Source organism: Protopterus annectens, chromosome 4.part0, assembly GCF_019279795.1.
Source record: "Protopterus annectens isolate FY-2018-M chromosome 4.part0, PAN1.0, whole genome shotgun sequence".
In the NCBI taxonomy this organism is placed as follows: Eukaryota; Metazoa; Chordata; order Ceratodontiformes; family Protopteridae; genus Protopterus; species Protopterus annectens.
In genome coordinates, this window is record NC_056733.1 from 359382370 (window position 1) to 359406484 (window position 24115).

Sequence of the window (24115 nt, forward strand, 5' to 3'; positions counted from 1 at the left end):
GATACATATACATAGACAGACAAATCTAACTATCTACATGTATGACTGTATATGACGACCTCAACACCCCCTGTCTCACCCCCTCTGTCACTCTCACCCCCTCTCTGTCACACACCCCCCTCTCCATATCTATAGCAATATATGTACATCAATATATAGACAGACAGATCTGACTATCTACAGGTATGAATGTATATGACGACCTCAATACCCCCTGTCCCACCCCCTCTGTCACTCTCACCCCCTCTCTGTCACACCCCCCCTCTCCATATCTATAGCAATATATGTACATCAATATATAGACAGACAGATCTGACTATCTACAGGTATGACTGTATATGACGACCTCAACACCCCCTGTCCCACCCTGTCCCACCCCTCTGTCACTCTCACCTCTCTGTCACACCCCCCTCTCCATATCTATAGCAATATATGTACATCAATATATATATGTGTATATGTATACAGACATGCATATATAGAGAGAGAGAGATGTATATATATATTCTGAGTGAGGCACATGTGTACAGATGTATTGCAATAGGTGCCTGGTGACAAAGGCATGGAGTGAACACCAGTGTCAAAACTGGAGTACCATACCCCATTTCAAATCACCTACACCAGTAACCACCAGATATGTGATTGGCTGCCCACCACTGCATGTGTCAGGGGTGAACAGGGTCATAAATGTGTACAATAGTCCCCCCAATGATATTCACAGTGGCACACTATTCCTGGAATACCTGCACATGGTATGTGTCAGCAGACATGGTGTGTCAGCTATGGACATGTAGGTCAGTGTACCCCTCCACACCACATAATGGCTGCCATCGTATGTACCTCACATGACAGCTACAGATATGGAGAAGGACACAGTGACATGTACAACACTGTGACAATGCACTCAAACACATTACCAATGCACAGTGACTGACACAACACCACAGAGTACACACATACTACCCACATAGAGGTTACCACTCCTGGATTTACATACTTAAGTCACACCCATGACAGATGCCCAACAACCATAGTAACACCTCACACCATCCACAACATAAATGACTGCTGTGTGTTGTCTGTGCCACTGCAATAGAGAGCACATGTGGAGGTAAAGGTTCCTACCCACAGATAAGACATACCCTGCAATAAACCACACAGTGTTAAGAAGCAAGACTCCCCATGAGTACATGTCACACATACCCCTGCTGAATGTTAGTCAGATAGGTAATATGCCATATGAGTCACTCTGTGTAACTGTTTGACAGCAGCAGGTACCATCACACCATATGTGTCACAATGGTCAGGGTAACAGAACAGTATGCTGCTGTAGTCCCAGGGGCAATAGCATATTGTATAGTATTGTATTGTAATGTATTGTATTGTGTTGTATTGTATTGATATGTTGAGGTGCCTCCTTTGTGGAGTGGAACCACTGCTGCTGTGCACCAGTGTACAGGTACATATCCCGTAGTCAGGCTAGTGTTACATAGCACTTCTATATGTGTGTTTAGCTCCTGTCGGAGTTCATGTAGCATGCAACCGGGGATACCATCAGGTCCTATTCATGTTGTGTATTCTGCTTTACTGAGGGCGGCTCTCACCTGGACATCTGTGATGACAGGGAGGTTACAGTCAGCTGGGATAACTATGTCTTATTTTGGGGGAGAGGGAGGGGGGAAACCTGCACTGAACCTGTCTGCCACAATGTTGTCAATATCTGTGGTTTCAGTGAATTATTTGTTGCTGTGTACTAACTATGAGCATAGTGGAGGGATTCTGACCAGGTTGCTAACATAATTGAAGAAGGCCTTGTGGTTATCTGTAGTGTCCCTCTTGATTTCCCTCTCAAAGTTTCCCATGGATGTTTGTATGAGGGAAAATAGATCCATCCTAGTGCTGCTCAGACATGCCTTCACTTTATGGAATTATGCTCTGTCTTGCAGTAGCTTCCGTCTTTTGTAATACAATCTGTCTATGGCTGGGGTCCACCAGACAGGATGCTGTCCCTTTGTGGAGAGTGTCTTGGCCATATATGGGACTGCATGATCCATGCATTCTCGGAGATGTCCGCAAAAAGCATTTGTGAAGGGGCCAGCATTGTGGGTTGTGTCTTCCACTGGCCCAGTGGGCTGAAAGCATACCATGTCACTGTTACAAAGTGTAAAGTTTGCATGTGCAATGTTATTCACTATAGTCGTTTGTGCTGGTGGTGGAGGTGGGATATGTATATCCAGGGCAATTAGTTTGTGGTCAGCTCACAGTAGTTGATGATGTAGCCCATACAGTACCTAGATACAAACCCCCAGAGTGAGGAGGTGATCTGGACCTGAATCAGTGTTCTGACTGCTGGGATTTGGTAGTATGTCGTATGGAGTCTGCCAGGTACTGTTGCACAGTTGCTGGCTGAGCACTGATACCTGGCCATTTACATGTGTATCCACCAATAGACAGACAGATGCTATATATGTGAGATATGTCGTATCATAACAGTCGAGTAGCATGTGTAGTATGTTTGCCAAATTCTGCTGACATATATTGCTGATATCAGGTTATTTCCTTTTTCAGGAACATGGCTCACCCGCGAAATCCAGCTTACTCCACAGCTGAGGATGAGGAGATACACCAGAGCCTGGTGCGGGATTATGCAATGCTCTTTTCCCGCACCAGCCAGAATCAGCAGGAGAGGGCTGCACTGTGGCAAGACCTGGTCCATCGGGTAAATGACATAGGCATGCATAATAGGACATATGAGCAGGTACGACAACACTGCAGTGATTTAATCAGAAATGTCCATCAGCGTGCGTCGGATATCCACAGGCAACAGGTCGCCACAGGTGGTGGGGTGGCTACACATCCCCCACTCACCAGACTGGAGGGACTACTCATGAGTGTAGTGGCTCCAGTACGCCAACAACAACAACAGCAGCAGACATGCATTATGATGGAGGCTGGAGCCACACAGCAGCAAGACTATGAGCGTGCAGGTAATATGCCATATGTATAGTTGACTGTTGTGTACACTGGTAGTTAATGCATGTGTGAGGTGTGTCCTTGAATTGTAGCTGTCATCATAGTATTTAATGTGCAAGTGTGATATCCTCAATATCAGCAGCTGACCTGTGAAAGGCGACTGTTGTACTACTGACCTGTATCATACTCAGTAACAATGGCACAGTTGTGCCCACTGACATTAGTTTCCTCACTTCTGCAGGTCCCTCCGGTGTAACAGCAATGCAGCCTATTCATGCTGGTGAGTGTGTATTAACAATACCTTTAATAGTCTTGATAGTAATAATAATATTAGGCTCACTTAGTAGTGCTCTGTGTATGCATGCAGGTGTGTCTGTGTCTGTGTGTTGATATCTCGCATACTGAGTAGTGTACCACTGTGTGCAACTGTGTGCAACTGTGTGCATGTGTATGTGTGCACGTGTGCATGTGTGCATGTGCATGTGTGCACGCACATGTGTGCACATGCACATGTGTGCATGTGCATGTGCATGTGCACGTGCACACGTGTGCATGTCTGCATGTGCGCATGCGTGCACCTGTGCACATGTGCATGTGTGCACGTGTGCATGTGTACATGTGTTCATGTGTGCACGTTGTGCGCGGGTGCATGTGTGCATGTGTGCATGTGCACACGTGTGCATGTGCACACTTGTGCATGTGTGCATGTGCATGTGTGCATGTGTGTATGTGTGCATGTGTGCACATGTGCATGTCTGGACCTGTGCATGTGTGGATGTGTGCATCACTGGTAATATTGTGTAGACATTGTAAACTGTGTTTCCTGTTTCCCTCCCACAGGTTCTGGTGCTGCTCTGGTGTCATGCAGCAGGGAATCTGAAGCATGTGCCATGGGTACTGATAATGATGACATCTGTGTAATGGCACAGGAAGGTATGCCAGGGTCAATCAGTGGTCAGCCGATTGACAGTACACAGCTGTCAACCCCATCAATGTGCACAGTTATCCTGCCAATACACCCTTTGTCACCAATGTCCCTAGGTGATGGACAGCATACAGTGGGCATTGACCAGGGTAATGTGGTATCTGTGGCACATGCCTCCCCACACAGCAGCAGCCATGGGCATGGCCCTGTGATGGTACCACACAGACAGATTTCCAGGGGTTCTCGTGGGAGCATCCGTGGGCGTACTGCCCCTGTCAGACGTGCCCACAGAGGTCTTACAACCTCAGCTATGTTTCGGGCTGTCATGCAGGCACAGTCACGTATGGAATGGTACACCAGACAGGGTCTGAGGGAGCTGACAGCATGTCGCACAGCCATGACTGACAGTATGCGTGACATTGCGGCTGCCATCAGTAATTTCACCGATGTCATAGACAGACGTTGTGGGGACATATTAGACCGGTTCCACAACTACATGTCCATGAGCCAGGGCGATGGTGGATGGTTGAGGCGTCAACGTGGGCGTATGCCAGCAACAGCAGCAGCTGGCAGTCGTCGTGGATGACAACAGGGCCGCAGCCGCCCCCATAGTGCCAGCAGCAGCCCCAGCAATGCTGGGTCTGTGCTGTCATCAGACCGCCCTAGGAGACCACGTGCACGTGGCTCTGGCCAGGCCTGACAGGGATCTGTGTTCAGTCAATGAACACCTGCTTCTGATGACAGTACCCAGTCTGGGTTGGTATCAGATACGGTCCGTAGCACCCCTGCAAGGCACAGGTACCGTGTCCATGGCCAGAGACACTGATCTGTATGACCTGGCAGGTACAGTCTGTGGCTGTCCACAAACACCAGTATATGGCAGCCATGAGGTGGAACTGTGTGCATCCATACACACATGCGAATTGACAACACCTAGGGCTACCGCATACACACACACACTGCATCAACATTGCCCCACCTTGTACTGCTGTCCCTCACCAACACACATACACATACATGTCAATTGGTGGTATCGGTGGCTGACTCAGGCATACCAAGATCACACCCTGTGCATATGATGAAACTGTGCCACCTCCTGCAATCTGTAACATCAGTGCAGGTACAGGTTAACATGTTGCTGATGCACAGGGTGACTACATAGACGTGTAGTAATAGTATCATGTTGTTAACAGTACTGTGTGCTGAAATAATTGTGGGTATATCACAGCATGCCTGATGCAGTAAGGGTATGATTGTCATGTACTGTTGTCTACACCCATGGTAAGTACCATAGTGTATCATCTGCACATGTTGGCATACTGGTGGTAAGGATGTCAATAGAAGGCTACATACATAGGTAGCACAGGGGATAAGGTAATGAAAGTATTAATACGCAATGATGGACATGTAAACTGCAAGTGGCATGTTGCCCACACTGGACTCTGCAATGCGGATGTTTGAGGATGTTGATATGTGTGCAGTACTACATGACTGGTACAGGACACACAGGAGCACCCTAGCACTGCAAGCTCACATCTCATACCATGCTAGACAGCCCCAACACACAAAACTAACTGTCACAGGAGGGAGAGTCCCCATACATGTCAGGGATACTGTGGTGGCAAGCCAGGTAGCATACATCCTACTAAGTATGGAACCACTGAGTGAAGGCTCAGTTTCTGTTATTTGACATGTGTATTACTGCAGGTATGAGCACATGGGTTTCCATCCAGTTATTGTACATCCTGACGGTACATGGTCTGTACACTTGTGTGCGCTGAGACTGGACCCTAGCCATCTGACCTGTGTATTTCCATGTAGATGTGCATAGTGCCTGCATATTTGCAGTGTTACCTACTGGAAGTGGTACAGCTTGTTTGTTGTACAATGGACTACATGCAGCCCTGCTTACTGAAGCTTTGTTTGCATGCATGTTTGCTTGCAATTACCCTGGAATACTGATCCCACCTGCAATGCATAGTTACAGAGCTTCTGTGGACTCCTAGTGACATCTGCATAGCTTACTATATGTATGTCCATGTCTCACTTGACAGAACATCACTGTTTGTCCTGTTCACATGTACGTTGCCTGTGACACATTGCATATGACTTTCCTGGCATTTGTCCACGTGAGCAGTCATATATGCCACTGCTAACTAATCACAGGCACTACACCCTCACATACTCATCTTCTGTTGAACCACCTGCTTTGCTAGGGACGGCTTGCACCTGTCACCCCTGGGCTTTTGGATATTGGCAAAGGCTCTTGCTACCCCCATAGTGCCTTTGTTAGGCAAGGCTCAAATGACAAACCCACCTTCATAGGTATCACAAGGGATAAGAAACTAAGAGTAATGCTACTCAACGCCAGAAGTCTAAACCTCAAGATGCATGCACTCGAAACTCTCCTTAGCATGGAGAACATCGATATCTGTGCAGTAACAGATACCTGGTTCAGGGCTACTGAGACCGCCCCAGCACTACCAGGTTATACCTCATGCCATGCTTTTCAGCCCCAAAACTTGGACCGAACCACAAAAGGAGGGGGAGTATTGATATTCATCAAAGATACCCACACCTCCAGGTTGGTGGCAAAGCACCAAGCATCAGAGACTATCCATGTGCAACTAACAATGGGTTAAACTGCCTTCCAGGTTATAGCCTGCTACAGACCACCCTCCCAAACCCAAGAACCGCACTCGGCCTTCCTGAGAACAGTGGAAAATATGAAGGTCTCTCCAAACACCATTATATTGGGCGACTTCAACTACCCAAACATAGACTGGGAGCATGACTCTAGCTCCAACACCCTAGCCCAAAGATTCCTAGAATATATGAACTCAAATGCTATGGAACAACTTGTTACCACTCCCACATGAAGGGAAAATATACTGGACCTGATCATCACCAACATGGGGACTCTATGCTCCAGACCAGAAGTGTATCCCTCACTGGTAAGATCAGACCATAAACTAATCTCACTGGATATTCACATCCCGACCCCACCCCCTGCCCAGAAAACCACAGTGAACAACTTCTCTAAAGCAAATTCACACTCCTCAAAACTGAGGTGGAAACCTTCAAAGCCCCTGGGCCTGTGGAAAATATGGACCAGACCGCAGATTCGTCTATAAACGCATTGTATGGACACCTTCAGGAATGCATGGATCATGCGATCCCGAATAAAACCAAGACCCAATCCTCCAAAGGCAGACGCCCTGTCTTGTTCTCCCCAGCCATAAACAAACTATACAATAGAAGGAGGAAGCTACTAAATGATACAGCAAAATCCCAAAAAGGGAAGGCATCACTGATCAGTATTAGCAAAAAACTACGGGCACTCATAAGATTGTCTAAGGCCAGCTTCGAGAGAAAATTGCACAGGACACTAAGCATCATCACAAGTCTTTCTTTAGTTATGTTAGGAACCTGGGTGGTAATTCCCAGATATGCTCAGAGGTAGTCCAAAATGTCAATAGAAACACCAAACCCACAGACATTGCCAACATCCTAGCTGACAGGTTCAGCGCAAACTCCCCCCCCTCCACACCGAAAGGGCAAATATTTATCTCAGCAGAGTGCTGCCCCCCTGACATCTCAGATGTTCAGGTAAGAGCCGCCCTCTCCAAAGCAATAAACACTGCATCAATGGGACCACGGGCTGTGTCCTACATGAACTCCAAGAAGAGCTACACCCAAACATAAAACTACTGTTCAATCCCAGCCTTACTACAGGATATGTGGCCAAAGAGTGGTGTACAGCAACAGTGGTCCCTCTACAGAAAGGTGGTGCCTCAATGGATCCTGGACACTATTGCCCCATAAGCCTGACTAGCTTGGTCTGCAAAGCTATGGAAAGGATCATCATGGACCTCATAAATAAAGATATTGGGGACCTACAGACACTGGATCATACCCTGTTTGGCTTTGTTAAGGGCAGATCCTGCCTCTCAAACCTGGTTGATTTCTTTGAAACAGTCACCAAGGCCATTGACGAGGGGAAGGTGGTCCACACAGCCTACCTGGACCTCGCAAATGCCTTCGATACAATACCCCACTCGGGCATTCTAGAGAAGCTCACCAGCTTAAATATAAACCCCTATGTCACTAGATGGATTGCACACTGGCTCAAGGACAGAACCCACATGGTTAGAATTGCTGGAGCCATGCCAGACTCCAAACCAGTTACAAGTGGTGTCCCACAAGGCTCAGTCCTGGGACCTCTCTTGTTCGGTATATATTTATCGGAGGTACAGGCCAACATGGAAGGACTGTGGCTGACCAAATTCGCAGATGACTGCAAACTGGTCACCATAATTGACTCTCCAGCCAACACAAGCATTCTCCAAAAGGGCCTCATAGAAACAGACAACTTGTGCCAGAGCCATGGCCTCAAGCTGAATGCCAAAAAGTGTATAGTCATCCCCTTTGGCAAAACCAAAGTGCCCACAAATTACCACATAGGTGGTAATCCATTAAGTACAGAAGAAGTAATTAGGGACCTGGGGACCCAAGTTGATAGCAATCTCTCATTTGACAACCACATGGCCAAAGTGGTTAGAAAAACATTTTATATAGTCCACCTCATCATGAAGGGATTCACATCTAGATCAGGGGAGGACATCGTGCCTCTTTACTCATCCCTCATCAGGCCCATAATTGAGTACAATGCCCCTGTTGGGATGTACCTTACCAGACACCTGCAGCAACTGGAAAGACCCCAAAAGTACCTCACCAAGAGGATCAAAGTGCTCAAACAGATGCCATATGCTGACCGGTTAAAGAAACACCAGTTCTACTCAGTGGCATACCGCCTGTTCAGAGGCGATCTGTGCCTGATGTATAAAGCCATGTCAAACCCGGAATTAATGGGCATGCTGCACCTCAGAATATCCAAATCCCATCGAGCTACACGCTCGAGAGACTTGAACCTCAGCACTGAAATAAATAGGACATGCTGGAGGGACAGATTCATAACCCAGAGGCTCCCTTCACTCTGGAATAAAATCCCAATCCAGGTTAGGCAGAGTCCCTCATTGACTCTCTTCAAGAGGAATCTTGATGAGTGGATGGGACATCGTAGGTTTACCCCGGGTATCACTTCTGTGTCACTGTTAGACAGAGGCACAGTATACTAACCTCGAAAAAGGACATAGCAAGATAAATTTACAATGGATAGCAACAGCCAAACACATTCTGGCTAGGTTTATAAATGCCCTAGGGCAGATAGCCTAGTATGAACCTATGAACCTATGTACCTTTTTCCCCATTGGCCCTATGTGCTGTTAATCACCATGGCAATCACAATACTATGGTAGTATGTGCAAAGGTAAATTGTCAGTCACCTCTATGGTACAGTTGTGGAATATGTGGGTCATGTGGCAATGTCACAGCTGCCACATGTACACAGTCAACCCTCTCCCCTACACATGGACGTACAACACATGTATGAGATGGAACCACATAGCCAAACTGGGGACTAAGCATTCTGAACCCAGTACTGGCATAACCTGTCAGGTGGCATGAAATACTACAGTGACTACAATACCAGTCTGATGTAGACCTACACTGACAGCAATACAAGCACGTGAACACACTGGGCCATTCGTGGAGCCTAACAATAGCATCCTGCCTGAGTGGCAGACACCTCTGCAGCTGACATACAGGCATACGTTATGCCAGAACACATCACGCATAACACATAGCACACAAATCCTGTGTGCCAAACAGTCACAGCCTGTACGGCTAGACAACACACCTGCTACAGTTGTGTTAGGTACCTTTATTGTCCGGTACAGTGAGGTCACGCTCACCAGGCTGGACAAGGTGAAGGTCACAGTGATATGCCCATGGGGCACTATGCTCCACCACATAACACAAGCATACAGGTCAGTCAGAGGCATGGACACATATGACTCAGTCATTGTCCTTGCCACTATGGCTGACCTGTGATGTACCTCCCTGGACTACATGATAGGGAACATGGAAGGGCTCTCTGAGCATGTGGCACAGGCTGGCATGACCCTGACCTTGGTTGGCATCATACCCTCACCAGGAATGCTGGCGTATTACTGAATGCTGATGAATTACTGTAGCTACAACACCCTAGCTGAAAGGTTCCTAGCATGTAGTCACTGCATTGCTATGGAACAACTTGTTACCACTCCCACAACAGGTGAAAACATGCAGCACCTGTTCATCAACAACATGTAGACTATATGCCCCGGACCAGATGTGTATCCCTCGCTGCTAGGTTGATACCATCTACATATCACACTGTATATACACATACCACATGCAGCACCCGCACAGAAGACCACAGTCATAATGTTATCCAGTGCAAATACCATGTATTCACATGTGGCAGGCGTCAGACATGGTAACTATTGAAGGTCACAGGTACATATGTGTATTTGGCACACACATACATCATCTGTGTCCATTGCCATTACTGGTTTAATCGATGTCATGCATTATTGTGAACAACAACCCACACACATGGGCATTCTGTGTGACAAAAACACACGTGGCATGTCTGGAATCCAATGCCATAACTAACGCTGTACTTGTAGGGTGCTGGCATCATCTCTGTGTAGAGATTGGAGTATGCAGCAGCTGGTGTGTTGTACTGGTTGGCAAAAGGGTCAGTTCTCTCACACATGTAATTGCACACACACTACTTTCACCCTCTCCTACACACACTTGTTATTTGCAGGATTCAAACCCCTACCTAACTATGTTATGACCTTCGAGACGGACGCATTAGCAGAGTGCATTATTCGCATTACTGGGAGGTTTTCCTTCTCCTGCTTTACTTATAGGGTGCTGACATCATCAGTGTTTAGAAAGGGGAATGTGCATCCTGTAGTGTGTTCTCCTAGTTGCCAAAAGGGACATTTCTTTCATACAGACTTGCACACACACTAACCCCCTCCACACACACTTAATATTTGCAGGATTTAAACCGCTACCTAACTATGTTATAACACTCGAGACAGATGCATTAGCGGAGCGTGCTATTTGTATTACTGGGAGGTTTCCCTTCTCCTGCTTTACTTATAGGGTGCTGACATCATCAGTGTTTAGAAAGGGGAATGTGCATCCTGTAGTGTGTTCTCCTAGTTGCCAAAAGGGATATTTTTTTCATACAGACTTGCACATACACTAAACCCCTCCACACACACTGAGCATTTGCAGGATTCAAACCCCTACCTAATTATGTTATGACACTCGAGACGGATGCATTAGCAGAGCACGCTATTCGCATTACTGGGAGGTTTCTCTTCTCCTGCTGTACTTATAGGGTGCTGACATCATCAGTGTTTAGAAAGGGGAATGTGCATCCTGTAGTGTGTTCTCCTAGTTGCCAAAAGGGACATTTCCCTCACACAGACTTTCACACACACCAACCCCACTCACCCACACAGCATTTGCAGGATTCAAACCCCTACCTAACTATATTATGACACTTGAGAGAGACGCATTAGCAGAGCATGCTATCTGAATTACTGGCCATCTGTTCTGCACATGCAGTATTTATAGGGTGCTGACATCATTATTTCTACAGAGGTATGTACATCTAGTACTACCTGTCAGGTGGGGGATAGCATATATATGCATTTGCAGCCACCTACGTCAGGGTCAGATATGTACATCGCACTGGCAGGTTATGTTTTATACCATGCTTCGTGACCACAGGACCTGTAACATACAACACAACCAGTCCTGACCACCCCTCCCACATCCAGGACACACACTTTGCTTCCCTGGGAACAGTGCCAAGATATGCAGGTGTTCACATGCATCATTCTAGTTGTAAACGTCAGGTACAGGCATATTGTGTGTGGGAACTACTCAGGCCTCTACAACATTACCCTACAGCCACTACAATTTGTGAGTCCATGTGCTATGGCAGAACCACTCAACACAGCCACAAGGGGGAATACATATTGCACCTGACCATCTACAGCATGGGTACTCACTGTTCCACACCAGAGGTAGACCACCATTGTTGATATCTGACTATACCCACCTTTCCCTGGCCATCCATATCCCATCCCCACCCCCAGGCAAGGTTGTCACTGCAAACAAACTGTATTTATCAAAAGCAGACTTTACACTTGTGAAGACTGGGGTTGAAGACTTCAAAGGACCCATGCTGGGGGAGTATACAGGTCACTCTGCATAATCTTTGACAATTGCATTCTATGAGCATGTGGAAGGTTTGCATTGATCATGCTATCCCAAATATACCCATGACTGCTCCACAACAGGACACCTGTCAGATGTACACCAGCCATATATGAGCTGTCCAACAGACAGAGTGAGCTAATACATTGCAGAGCAGTAGCCCACAGAGGGAGGAGATCTCTGAACAGTACCGGCACGACACTTCAATCCCTCATAATCATCACAGCACAGTGTTGACAGTGAAATTGTTCAAACAATACAGATAAGGCTCCCCTCAGTCTGTTATTGACGCCCAGTTACTGCTAGAGGTCCTCAGCAACCCTCTTCCAGCACACACCAACAACATGGCTGTGGCTTAGAAATTCAAACCCTGGGATCTCCACTGTGTCCCTGCTTGACAGAGGTACAGCACACTAGCCTCACACGGTGCCTTATGTGACCTACTTTACAGTGGCACAGTAGCCTACTGTACTGGGGAGGCAGACGCCAAGCACACTCTGGCTAAGCTGTCATTCCCTAGGGCAAACAGCCTAGTGTTGACCTCTACACCCATATGTTTAATTGTCAGATGCACATTATTTGTTGCTGATAGACTGTTTGCAGGTCTTTATTGCCATAGCATTCCCTGTTTGTATGAACAACTTGTGTATCTGTGGAAGATGTTTGCATATGGGAGGGATCCACTATATCACGTATGTCTCTGTAGTCATTTAACTGTGTGCACTGGGCAGATTGCTGTAATGTGGTTGGTTCATGGAATAACACGTACAAATACCAGATATGTGTGGCCAACTGCTAAACTGAGATTTGGCCTAAGTGTGTGAGCATGCCCAGTTCAGCCTTCCCATGGCATGTTGTCTGACATATGTCTCATTTATCAAAGTGTGCGAGCATGCCCAGTGTGAGCTTTCCATATGTTGAACTCTGCAGCCCACCACATTTATGGATGAGTGTGAACTTCAACAAATATCTCCCGTTTATGGTTGTGTGTTGTGTGTCATGTTGTGTAGTTACTGTTCAACTGCTTTGTGTGTGAACACAACAGGGATTATACTGTGCCTGCAGGGTTTGCATGGGATACTTTGCATACAGTTGTCAACATCCTTTCATACTGACCTAACACTGTAGTACCGTATAGTGTACTGGTTCAGTACTTTCACTGTGGTGGACAGTATCCTGGGCTTTAGTCCTATCACTACTTTACAGTTCCATAGTGAGCACAACAGCCTGGTTAGGGGCCAGTTGTGCACATCTGACCATGTTGCATTATGTTCAGATATGAACTACTTAAACCAGGCTTGTCCAACATTGGTAGTGTATTCCACAACATAGGTGTACATTTGCAAACACTAGCGATGTGCCTTAGGCCATTTCTAATGCTAGTCGGAGAGTGTGTTTGTCCTTCAACACACATTGTAAGTGGAGTTTGCCATGACATATGTCATGGTTAGTATACTGTGCCTCCGTCTACCTGTGACATAATAGTGATACCCAGGGTAAACCTACCATCTTCCATCCACTCATCAAGATTCCTCTTGAGGAGAATCGATGAGTGACTCTATGGATAACCTGTACTGGGAGTTTATTCATGAGTGGGGGTGGCTTCTGTGTTATGGATCATGCAGTACAGCTTGTCCTATGTATGTCAGTGCTGGGGTTCAGGTCTCTCATGTGCATAGCTCACTGCCATTCAGATTGTACAAGGTGCAGCATGTTTATTGATTCCAGCTTGGACATGGCTTTATACATCAGGCACAGCTTGCCTCTGGGTGGGCAGTATGGCAGTGTGTGTAGCTGCAGTTTGTTTAATCAGGCAACACATGGCATCTGTTCAAGCTCTTTGATACTCCTGGTGAGGTACTGTTGGGGACTTTACAGTTGATGGAATTGTCTGCTGAGGTACATCCCACAGGGGCTATTGTAGTCAATTGTAACGCTGATGAAGGATGACTGCAGAGCCACAATGACCTCCCCTTATCTAGATCTGACAACCTTCATGATTAGGTGGGTATATGGTATGTTTCTGTAAACAGTACAGCCACATGTTTGTCCAATGCAGGATATCTATCACCTTGTGTCCCCAGGTCTCTCATTACATGTTAAGTATGTAATGGGTTAACACCTATGTGGTAATTGGTGGGCACTTACTGTATATCCACTGGGGTTGACTATACACTTTTCTGCAATTAGCTTGCTGACATGGCTATGGCACCAGTTGTCTGTTTCTATGTGGCCCTTTTGTGGGATGCTTGTGTCAGCTGGAGGGTCAGATATGGTGGGCAGTTTATAGTCCTCTGCAAACATGGTCAGACACAGTCCTTCCATGTTGGCCTGTACCTATGGGACTTATATACCAAACGAGGGAGGTCCCAGGACCAAGCCTTGTGGGATGCCAGTTATATCTGGTTTGTAGTCTGACATGGCTGCAGCATGTCTGACCATGTCAGTTTTGTCCTTGGTCTGGTTTGCAACCCCTCTACTGACATAGGGGTTTATATTTAAGCTGGTGAGCATATCTATAATGAACACATAGGGTATTGTATGGAAGCCTTTGCAAGGTCCAGCTACGCTGTGTGGACCACATTGCCCTCATCAATGACCTTAATGACTGTTTCAAATGAGTCAAACATGTTTAGGGGCAGGATCTGCACTTAAGAAAGCCACACTGGGTAGGATCCGGTGTCAGTAGGTCCCCAATATCTTTATGTCCGCGGTACATGCTGATCCTTTCCATAGCTGTGCAGACCAAGCTTCTCAGGATTCTGGGGTGGTAGTTTTCAGTATCCATTCAGGCAACACCTTTGTTGAGAATGACCACTGTTGTTGTACACTGCTCTTTGGGTACATATCCTGTGGTAAGGCTGACATTGAGCAATAGTGTGATTTGGCATTCCATTCTTCTTGGAGTCCATGTTGGACTCAGCCCAGGACACCATCTCATACCATTGCTGCTGTGTGTTTTGCTTTGTAGATGCTGGCTGTTACCTCAGCATCTGCAATGTCAGGGGGCCAGCAGTCTGCTGGGATAGATATTTTGCATTCTGGGGGGGGGGGGGGTTGCACAGCACCTGTCAGGATGTATGTTGGCAATATGTGTGTGTGTTTGGTATGTTGCTTGTAATATTTGTGTGATTCAGAGCATATCTGTGAATTCCCAACATGGTTCCTACCATCAGTTGAGGAAGCCTTGGGATTATCCTTAGTGTCCTGTACAATTTGTATCTTCATAGGTTCATAGGTTCATACTAGGCTATCCACCCTAGGGCATTTGTAAGCCTAGCCAGAGTGTGTGTGGCTTTCGCCACCCCTTGCTATGTGAATATTATGGCCATTTATGATTTGCTTTGCTGTGCCTCTGTCTGGACATGACACAGTGAAGACCCCCAGTGTAAATCTACGATCATCCATCCACTTGGCAAGATTCCTGTTGAAGAGTGTCAGTGAGGGGCTCTGCCTAACATGGAGTGGGATTCTGTTCCAGGGTGTGGGCAGCCTCTGGGTTATGTATCTGTCCCTCCATCACATCCTATTTCATTATGTGTTGAGGTTGACATCTCTCAGTCTCACAGCTCCGATGGCTTTGAGTTTTCTGGGGTGGAGCATGTCCATTACTCCTGTGTTGGACATGGCCTTGTACAACAGACATACAATGCCTCTGTGTAGGCAGTATGTGACTGCATTCAGCTGGGGTGTCTACAGCCAGGCAGCATATGACATATATTTGAGACCCTTTATCCTCTTGGTGAGGTACCTTTGAGGTCTTTCTAACTGCTGCAGGTGTCAGGTAAGGTACATCCCAAATGAGGCATTGTACTAGATTATGGGTCTGATAAGAGAACAGTATAGGGGCACAATGACCTCTGTTGACGTCGATGTGAATCCTTTCATGATACGGTGTCCAATATAGAAAGTCTTCCTAGCCACATTGGCAATGTGAGTGTCACATAACAGGTTACTGTCCACTTGTGTCCCTAGGTCCCTGATTACTCCTTCCATACATAATGGTTTACCACCTATGTGGTAATTTGTGAGTACCTTGTTTGGTATTTGGTGGGGCATTCATACTGTCCAGTGTCTTCAGGACAGCTGGGTGGGGTTCCTGTGTGTGAGAGTGTGGTCTGTAGCATGCGACAGTCTTGCCTATGGTTAGTTGCACATGGGTGGACTCCAATGCCTTGTGCATTGTCAGTTACCTGGACGTATGGGTGTCTGTGCTGAATATGGATACTCACCCTCCTTTTATGTTTTGTTCCAGGTTTTGGGGCCATAACACATGATATGTGGTATAACCTGGTAGTGCTGGTGTGCTGTCAGGAGGCTTGCAGCAGGTTTCTGTCACTGCACAGACATCAATGTTCTCCATACTGGGGAGGGCCTCGGGAGCATGCATATTGAGGTTTACACATCAGGCATTGGTCAGCATTACCCTTATGTTTCTTTCCACTTATGTTTTCTAGGGTGGTGGGTTAGTCTTTTCAGCCTTGCCTACGAAAGGCTCTATGGAGGTGGCAAAAGCCTTATCCAATATCCAGATGCCCAGGGGTAACAGGTGCAAGCCATCCCTGGAACAGCTGCGTGGCTTGTCAAGCATGACATCCCAAGCAGACAGACATTGATCCCTTGGAATGACACCAGTAATTGTGCCACTTGTTATAACTGATCATTCTGTGTTTGTACTGTGGCATCATTCTTGGTGAGGGTAGGATGCTGCAAATGGTCAGTGTCATACCAGCCTGGACTACATAATTGGAGAGCTCATCTATGTCTCTTTTCATGTAGTCCGGGGAGGTACATCTCAGGTCATTCACACCAGCATGGACTATGACTGCATCATATTTCTACTTGCTTTGGGGTGACCTGCATACTTGTGTTATGTGGCGTATTGTAGCAGCCTACAGGCAGCTTACTGTACCCTTTCCCTTGTTCAGTCTGGTGTGCGGGACAGCAGTGTGTCTCACTATGGAGTCACCTATTACAACTGTATCAGGCATGTTGTTTCTCCTTCTGGCCTGTGACTGTTTGGCACACCAGCTTTGTGTACTATGTGTTGCATGTGCTATGTTTGGAGGTTGTTTGTTTGGGTGTCTGCTTTGGAGGCCTCTGTTGGTGTGATGTGTTTGTAATTAGGGCCTCCAGGAATGTTTTTCTGTGTTTATGTCTTTGGTTTGCAGTTGTCATAGGTCTATGTGGGACTGGGTTTGTGGTGTGTGTGGTTACCTTCTCCTCCTGACTAGTTTTGGGAGTACTGAGTTGAGGGAGCTCAGCCTCCAGTTTGGATAAATGGTTGCATCTCTCACATATATTTGTATTTCTTGGGGGGAGTTGAGGGTTGTCTGTGTACTTGGAGCAGGTGTAACATTGCCTCAAGATTCACAGATTCAACTTGTTGTAGCTGGCCTTAGTGGATTGTATGTGCGGACATATTTTATTGCCATACTACTGATCAGTGATTACTTCTTTTTTTATGTTTGCTCTATCATGTAGTAGCTTCCTCATTCTCTTGCATGGTTTGGTAATGGCTAGAGTCCACCATGCCAGATGCCTGCGTGTATGGCATTGTGTCTTGTTTTAATTTAGGATTGCATAATCCAAGCATTCCTGGCAGTGTTCATGGAATGCCTGTATAACAGGTTCTGAGGTGTGGCCCATATTTTGCACCTGCACAGGGCCTTTAATGGATTCCACATCAGTTTGGAGGAGTGCAACTTTTGCTTTACACATGTTTTTCACTGTGGTTTTCTGGCCAGGGACTGTGGTCAGGATGTGTTTATCCAGTGTGATTACTCTATGGTCTGGTCTTACCAGTGAGCAATACACTTCTCATTTTGCCATCCAGTACCCATGTTGCTGATTATCACATCCAGTATGCTTACCCCTCTTGTGGGAGTGGTATGTTGTTCCTGGGCATTTTGGTTTATGGATTTTATGAACTTTTGTCCTACAGTGTTGGAGCTAGTATAATGCTCCCAGTCTATGTCTGGGTATTTTCAGTCACCCAATATAATGTGGTTTGGAGGACTTGATATATTCATGTATTCCAACATAGGCCAGGTGCAGTTCCTGGTGTTGTGACAGTAGTCTGTAGCAGGCTATAAACTGGGAGGCAGTTTTAGCCACTGTTACTTGACCATGGCTAGTCCATGCTGCTTCTTGTTGTGGTACCAACATGGGGGAGTGGTTATCCTTGACAATTACTGCTAGTCACCCTCCTTTTGTAGCTTGTTCCATGTTTTGAGGCTGTACAGCACAGTATGAGGTGTAACCTGGTAGTGTTAGGGTGCTGTTGTGAGCCTTGACCCAGTTTTCTGTTACAGCACAGATATCAACATTCTCCATACTGGGTGAGTTTAGGCTGCATGCATCTTGCTGTTTAGACTTCTGGCATTGGGTAGCATTGCATCTAGGTTCTTATCCCTTCTGATACCTATGGAGGTAGGTTTGTGTTTTGAGCCTTACCTATTCAGGGCACGCTGTGGGTAACAACAGCCTTTGCCAGTATCCATACGGCCTGCACTGATAGGTACATGCCAGTCCTAGCAGGTGGAGCATCATGTCATGCTCAGCATGTCATCCCAGGATGGCACACATTGGATCCCCTTTGACTAACTGCAATACTTCAGCCAATTATTGCAATTGATCATCTCATTGTCATATTGTGGCATGATGCTTGGTGAGGGTAGGATGTTAGTCACGGTCCTCAGGTGTGCATATAGTACATGGTGTTACATTACTTAACACATGGCATTCATGCCTCAGGTGGTGCTGCAGGGCTGCCTTTGTCGGATGCACATATTACACTCCTTGTACATGTTTGTGAGCAGGTCATGTCATTTTAGGCATCCCTGTTATTATTTGAGTGAGTCAGAGGGGGTATCATTCCCAGGGTTCCTACTGAGCCAGTGTATGTGCTATGCGTTGCCTCTTTGCCAAGGCCAGGGCATATTGGGCACGCCTCCTTCTGCCTACTGGGGCAGGCTCAGGTTGTTCCTCCTCCGAGTCACGCTCTGCCTGCGATGGCCTTGGCAATGGTGGGGGGCTGTTTGGCCCAGCCCTATGCTGGTCCTGCTGCAGCTGTTTCACAATATCATATTATGTAGCATAGCACATACCATGACAATTTGGGTACATGTAGTTGGTGTGTACTGCAAGGCTCCACCAGATGTGTCCAGACACCGGAACCATGACATGAGCAGCCCAAACACACTCTCTATTACATTACGTGTTTGTGCGTGTGCCTCATTATGGCATTCCTGTTCAGGTGTGTGTGCTTTTCTGATGGGTGTCATCAGCCACAGCTCCAGTGCATAACCTGCATCCCCCACTAGGTGTCCGTGTGGGATGTCCCCATTGGCAAATGTCTGGTACAGCTGCATCAAATGCCAGATGTGGGAATCATGGTAGCTCCCAGGGCAGCCAGCACACACATTCATTATTATGCCCTGGGCATCACACACGACCTGGCAGTTGATGGAGGGGAAGCCCTTGTGGTTAATGTAGGCCCTACCCCGCTCACCGGCTGGTGCTTTGATGCATATGTGCGTGCAGTCTATTGCACCCACTACCTCAGGGTATTCTGCTATTTGCTGGAAGAGACTCATATTGCTGGCCAATACCTCATGGGCATTGGGGAAATATACATGATCACCGACATGTGCTGACATGGCATCCAGGAACTGGTGCAGTACCCTGGAGGCTGATGCCTGTGATATCCCCATCATATCACCAGTTGGTCTTTGGAAGGTACCTGTTGCTTGTATTCTTAGGCCAACACATACCTTGGTTTCCACTGGGATGGGTTCCCCTCTGTTGGTTCTGTGTGTAAGGCGTGGCCTGCACAGCTCAACTATTTGCTGCAGGAGGTCTCTGTCCACTCTATAGCGCTCTACTATCTCCAGCTCATGTAACCCGTGGTAGGTGACCCTGGGCCTGTACACTCTTCTCCGTCTCCTCACTGTGGGTTGTCTGGCACCATCTGCATTGTCACCACCCTCAGCAAGTCGCCTATGTCTCATTATGACAGCTATGGCAGCCCCTAACATTTCTGCTCTGAGTTCAGCGTTTTCAGTTTTCACTTCTAATAGCTTACTCCTGTCTTGCAGTGTCTCTTGAGAGAAACATCCTGCACTGCTGTTTGCAGAGTTTTAAGTGCTGGGCTGGGCTACTATTCTGCCTGTGTAATTGCCTGCTTCTAATTGTTTTCACCTGCTAGCTCCAGCAGTATTCCCTGCTAGCTTCCTACGGATTCTGTTGCTTCCTTTTTCCTTTCTGTTTCCTCAGGGGGGAGCAGCGTGCATACCAGCAGAAACATGCTCACAGTGGCTTACACGCGCGCACACATGCTTACATGGTTCAGAATCTGCTTATTCGGGTTAAAACGCACACACCCACGCAAACAGTGTTAAACATCTACCAACACGCTCCCACATGCTCAGTCTGCCTTACACGCACGCATACTGTCCTACTCGTGCTTCATGGCGCGCACATGTGCGCATGCACACCCAGCAAGAAACTTCGGTGTAGGCAACAGTGTACACCTTCCATTTCTTGACTTTCCCATGCTTATGTTGTGGCACTCCTCTTTCCATGATATGTGTCTGACATCTGTCATGTAACACTGACCTCCAATGAACTGCATTTCTTTCTGCCATTCCCCCCTGTGATGTCACCTATCTCCTACTCTGTTCCTCCCCCTTATGTAACTCTTACACTACTCAGAATGTGCTCATTTGCTATGTGACAGTGGAATTCAGTATCCTAACACTCATTTGCATCAGATTGCCTACTAATGCTTAGTTACATGTCTTCGACTCAGCTTCCCCCCTTAGCAACCACTAAACGGTGGCCATGTTGTTTTTGGTCTGCTGGTCCCTGCATTGTAAATCCATGTATTGCATAAAACCCACATTTGTGGGTTTATAACCTTCATTTTTATGTTTTATACAGTGCAGCCAGTTTGCGCGGGTCTGCGCTGGGTTTAAACATTGGCGATCGCCGAAAAAAAATATATATATTTTTTTAATATTTGCATCGTGGTACCTTGCCAATGGCCACATATTTGGCCATTGGCATGCTGCCTGACACATATGCACCCTTTATTTGGAGCTGACATGGCTCCATTGTGTTTTTTGCAGAAACGTACTCAGTTGTCAACTGAGTACATTTCTGCAGCTAAAACGGCTCTTACACGGGCTGCTTTGGGCTTCCTGGATCGCTAATCTACCTCATTTGCATGCTATTTGGCTGCAAGTGAGGTGATTAGCCTATCCACGCCCACTCCGTGTAAGAGACATTTTAGCTGGTCTCTTACACAGACTTAAGGGCTGTTCCTGGATCGTGAAGGCTGCATGGAGTCTTACACTACTCTTAGACTCCGTGCAAGCCTTCGTGAATACCGCCCAGTATATGTGTAGTAGCATGTCAACATGCATAATGTCACTGATCGACATTATGCATGTCAACATTAGTGCTATTTGAGAAAAGTAAGTAAATCCATATATATATATATATATATATATATATATATATATATATATATATATATATATAAAACTATATATATGTGTGTGTGTGTGTGTGTGCATGTGTGTGTGTGTGTGTGTGTGTGTGTGTGTGTATGCATGCATGTGTGTGTGTGTATGCATGCATGTGTGTGTGTGTGTGTGTGTGTGTGTGTGTGTGTGTGTGTGTGTGTGTGTGTGTGTGCAGGCGTGTGTGTGTGTGTGTGTGTGTGTGTGTGTGTGTGTGTGTGTGTGTGTGTGTGTGTGTGTGTGTGTGTGTGTGTGTGTGTGTGTGTGTGTGTGTGTGTGTGTGTGTGTAGATAAAATAACTATATGGAATAAGTACTGCATAACATAAAAAAGGTACTGTATTATTAGTTAGGAAGCAAATTAAGTTTCCTAATGTATGGCAAAAACACAGCACACAAACTCAGTTCCCTACACTCACAGTACAAGATATTTCATGCATCATACATACAAGACTAAAATTCTAGTCCTTTTAACAAGTTTTCCTTGTTTTCTTTTACAATAGTGTTTACTGTTGGTTAAGGTATATGTACTTTTGGGCTAAGATTGATATTTTTAGCCCACTGTTTTTTCCATGAAGCTGATCCACAGCTGACTCTGCTACCTCTCCTCTTTCACTGACTCTACCTATTCTTCCTTTAGGATAAGATTTGGGGCAACTAAAAAGATTGAGGTGTCCCAGGACAGCACCATATTTCTGCTGTAGTGGTTTTATATTACGTCCCCAGCCTTGTACATGCTCATCAACATTCCTAGGATGGTTCAAAGAATGGACATCAGTGATAAACTGACCCTATCTTTTGCAAAGGACTAACATTAGCAGGCTGTCCTACCAGTCCTTGGTAGCACTCTGAATATGTTTTCCAAGACTCCAACAGGTAAATCTTTAAGCAATTCTGACACACCCCCAATGTTTCCTTCACCCAAACTGGGCACACCAATCTTCCTGGCAGTCCCTCAGACACATGACCTGCTAATCAAACCTGAGTTACCTGAGCTGTAGTCAGGACTTTATCCCTCTATGCCACGATATTATGTAGATTGTTTTAGAATGGCACCCTTCAAAAATAAACCAGCCAGTATGTGTACATGCGACGATGTCTACATTCTGTTTTACTTTTAGCAAGTTGTGGAATTATGGCATCTTTAAAGGCATTTTAGTGACTGCTAAAGATCTGGGAACTTAGTCAAGTGTTGATGTCTTTAACCTACAGATAATCATTTAGTGATGTTTTCATCTTATAGGTATTTTTTTTAAATATCTATACAGTGCACCTGATTACTGCATAGATGTTTTTACTGCAACTTTTGCACAGACACACATACACACACACACACACACACACACACACACACACACACACACACACACACACACACACACACACACACACACATATATATATATATATATATATATATATATATATATATATATATTATGATTTACTATTGCAACAACAAACACTGCAACATCAAAATGGCCCATACCTAAACAAATACACTGAATCTCCCAAAGCTGAATAAGGAAAACTTTGCAAAAAGTCAAATTGCTAAACTCCTTACCACTTTGGACCCAGGAACAAGTGATAACTTGGGTCCAGAACAGGGTGAAGTCTGGAATTTTGGTATTTGTGATCTTTGGCATTGAGAGTTGCAGTGTTTTTCTGTTGACATTGCCAGCTTCAATATTCTGATGCTGTAGGTTATGATTATAACTCTGTGTGTGTGTGTGTGTGTGTGTGTGTGTGTGTGTGTGTGTGTGTGTGTATGTGTGTGTGTGTGTGTGTGTGTGTATACATGTGGGTAATGACTGGAAATATTGTAATCTAAAAATAGTTACAGGAGATATAGTAAATAACATTGCATTTGTACTGAAAAGTGTATTCCATGATAAAATTATGTAATGTACTTTAACCCTGTCATGACTCTTGCTCAGATGTCCTGTCCAGGAAAGGAGATCAATTATTGGCTTCAGCCACTGAATTACTGAAGGAATTCAACAAGGCTTCTTTTAAGTGATCTCGTTTTCTATGTACCAAACCCAGACTGAGAATGAAGCACATTTCAATATAACTAAACTGAGGTTTAGCTTCAAGAAACCTATTTTTTTATTTTTATTTATTTTAGTTATTTGTTAACCAGGTTAGCCCAGTGGACACGGGTGTCCTTTTGCAAGGGTGACCTAGGATCACTATCTGGTTAAGCAATTCATACAGTCACACAGCAGGCAAAGGGAGAAGGAAGAAATCATACCATATACCCTTGTCTACAGGAAGCATCTCTAAGAGCACAGAGCGTTAATCCTCTGTCCTGTCTGCCAAACTTAATCCATTCATCTAGCCATCCAAAACCCCATTCGCCCTGTTTTTGTACATGATGTCAGAGTATCGCATGAGCAGTGACCATCACCTAGAGCCAATGTTCACAGCAAAGGGTGGCTTAATGTTCAGTGCTAATTGTTCAAGAGCAAAACTAAAAAGCAAAATTAATCAAAGAATGC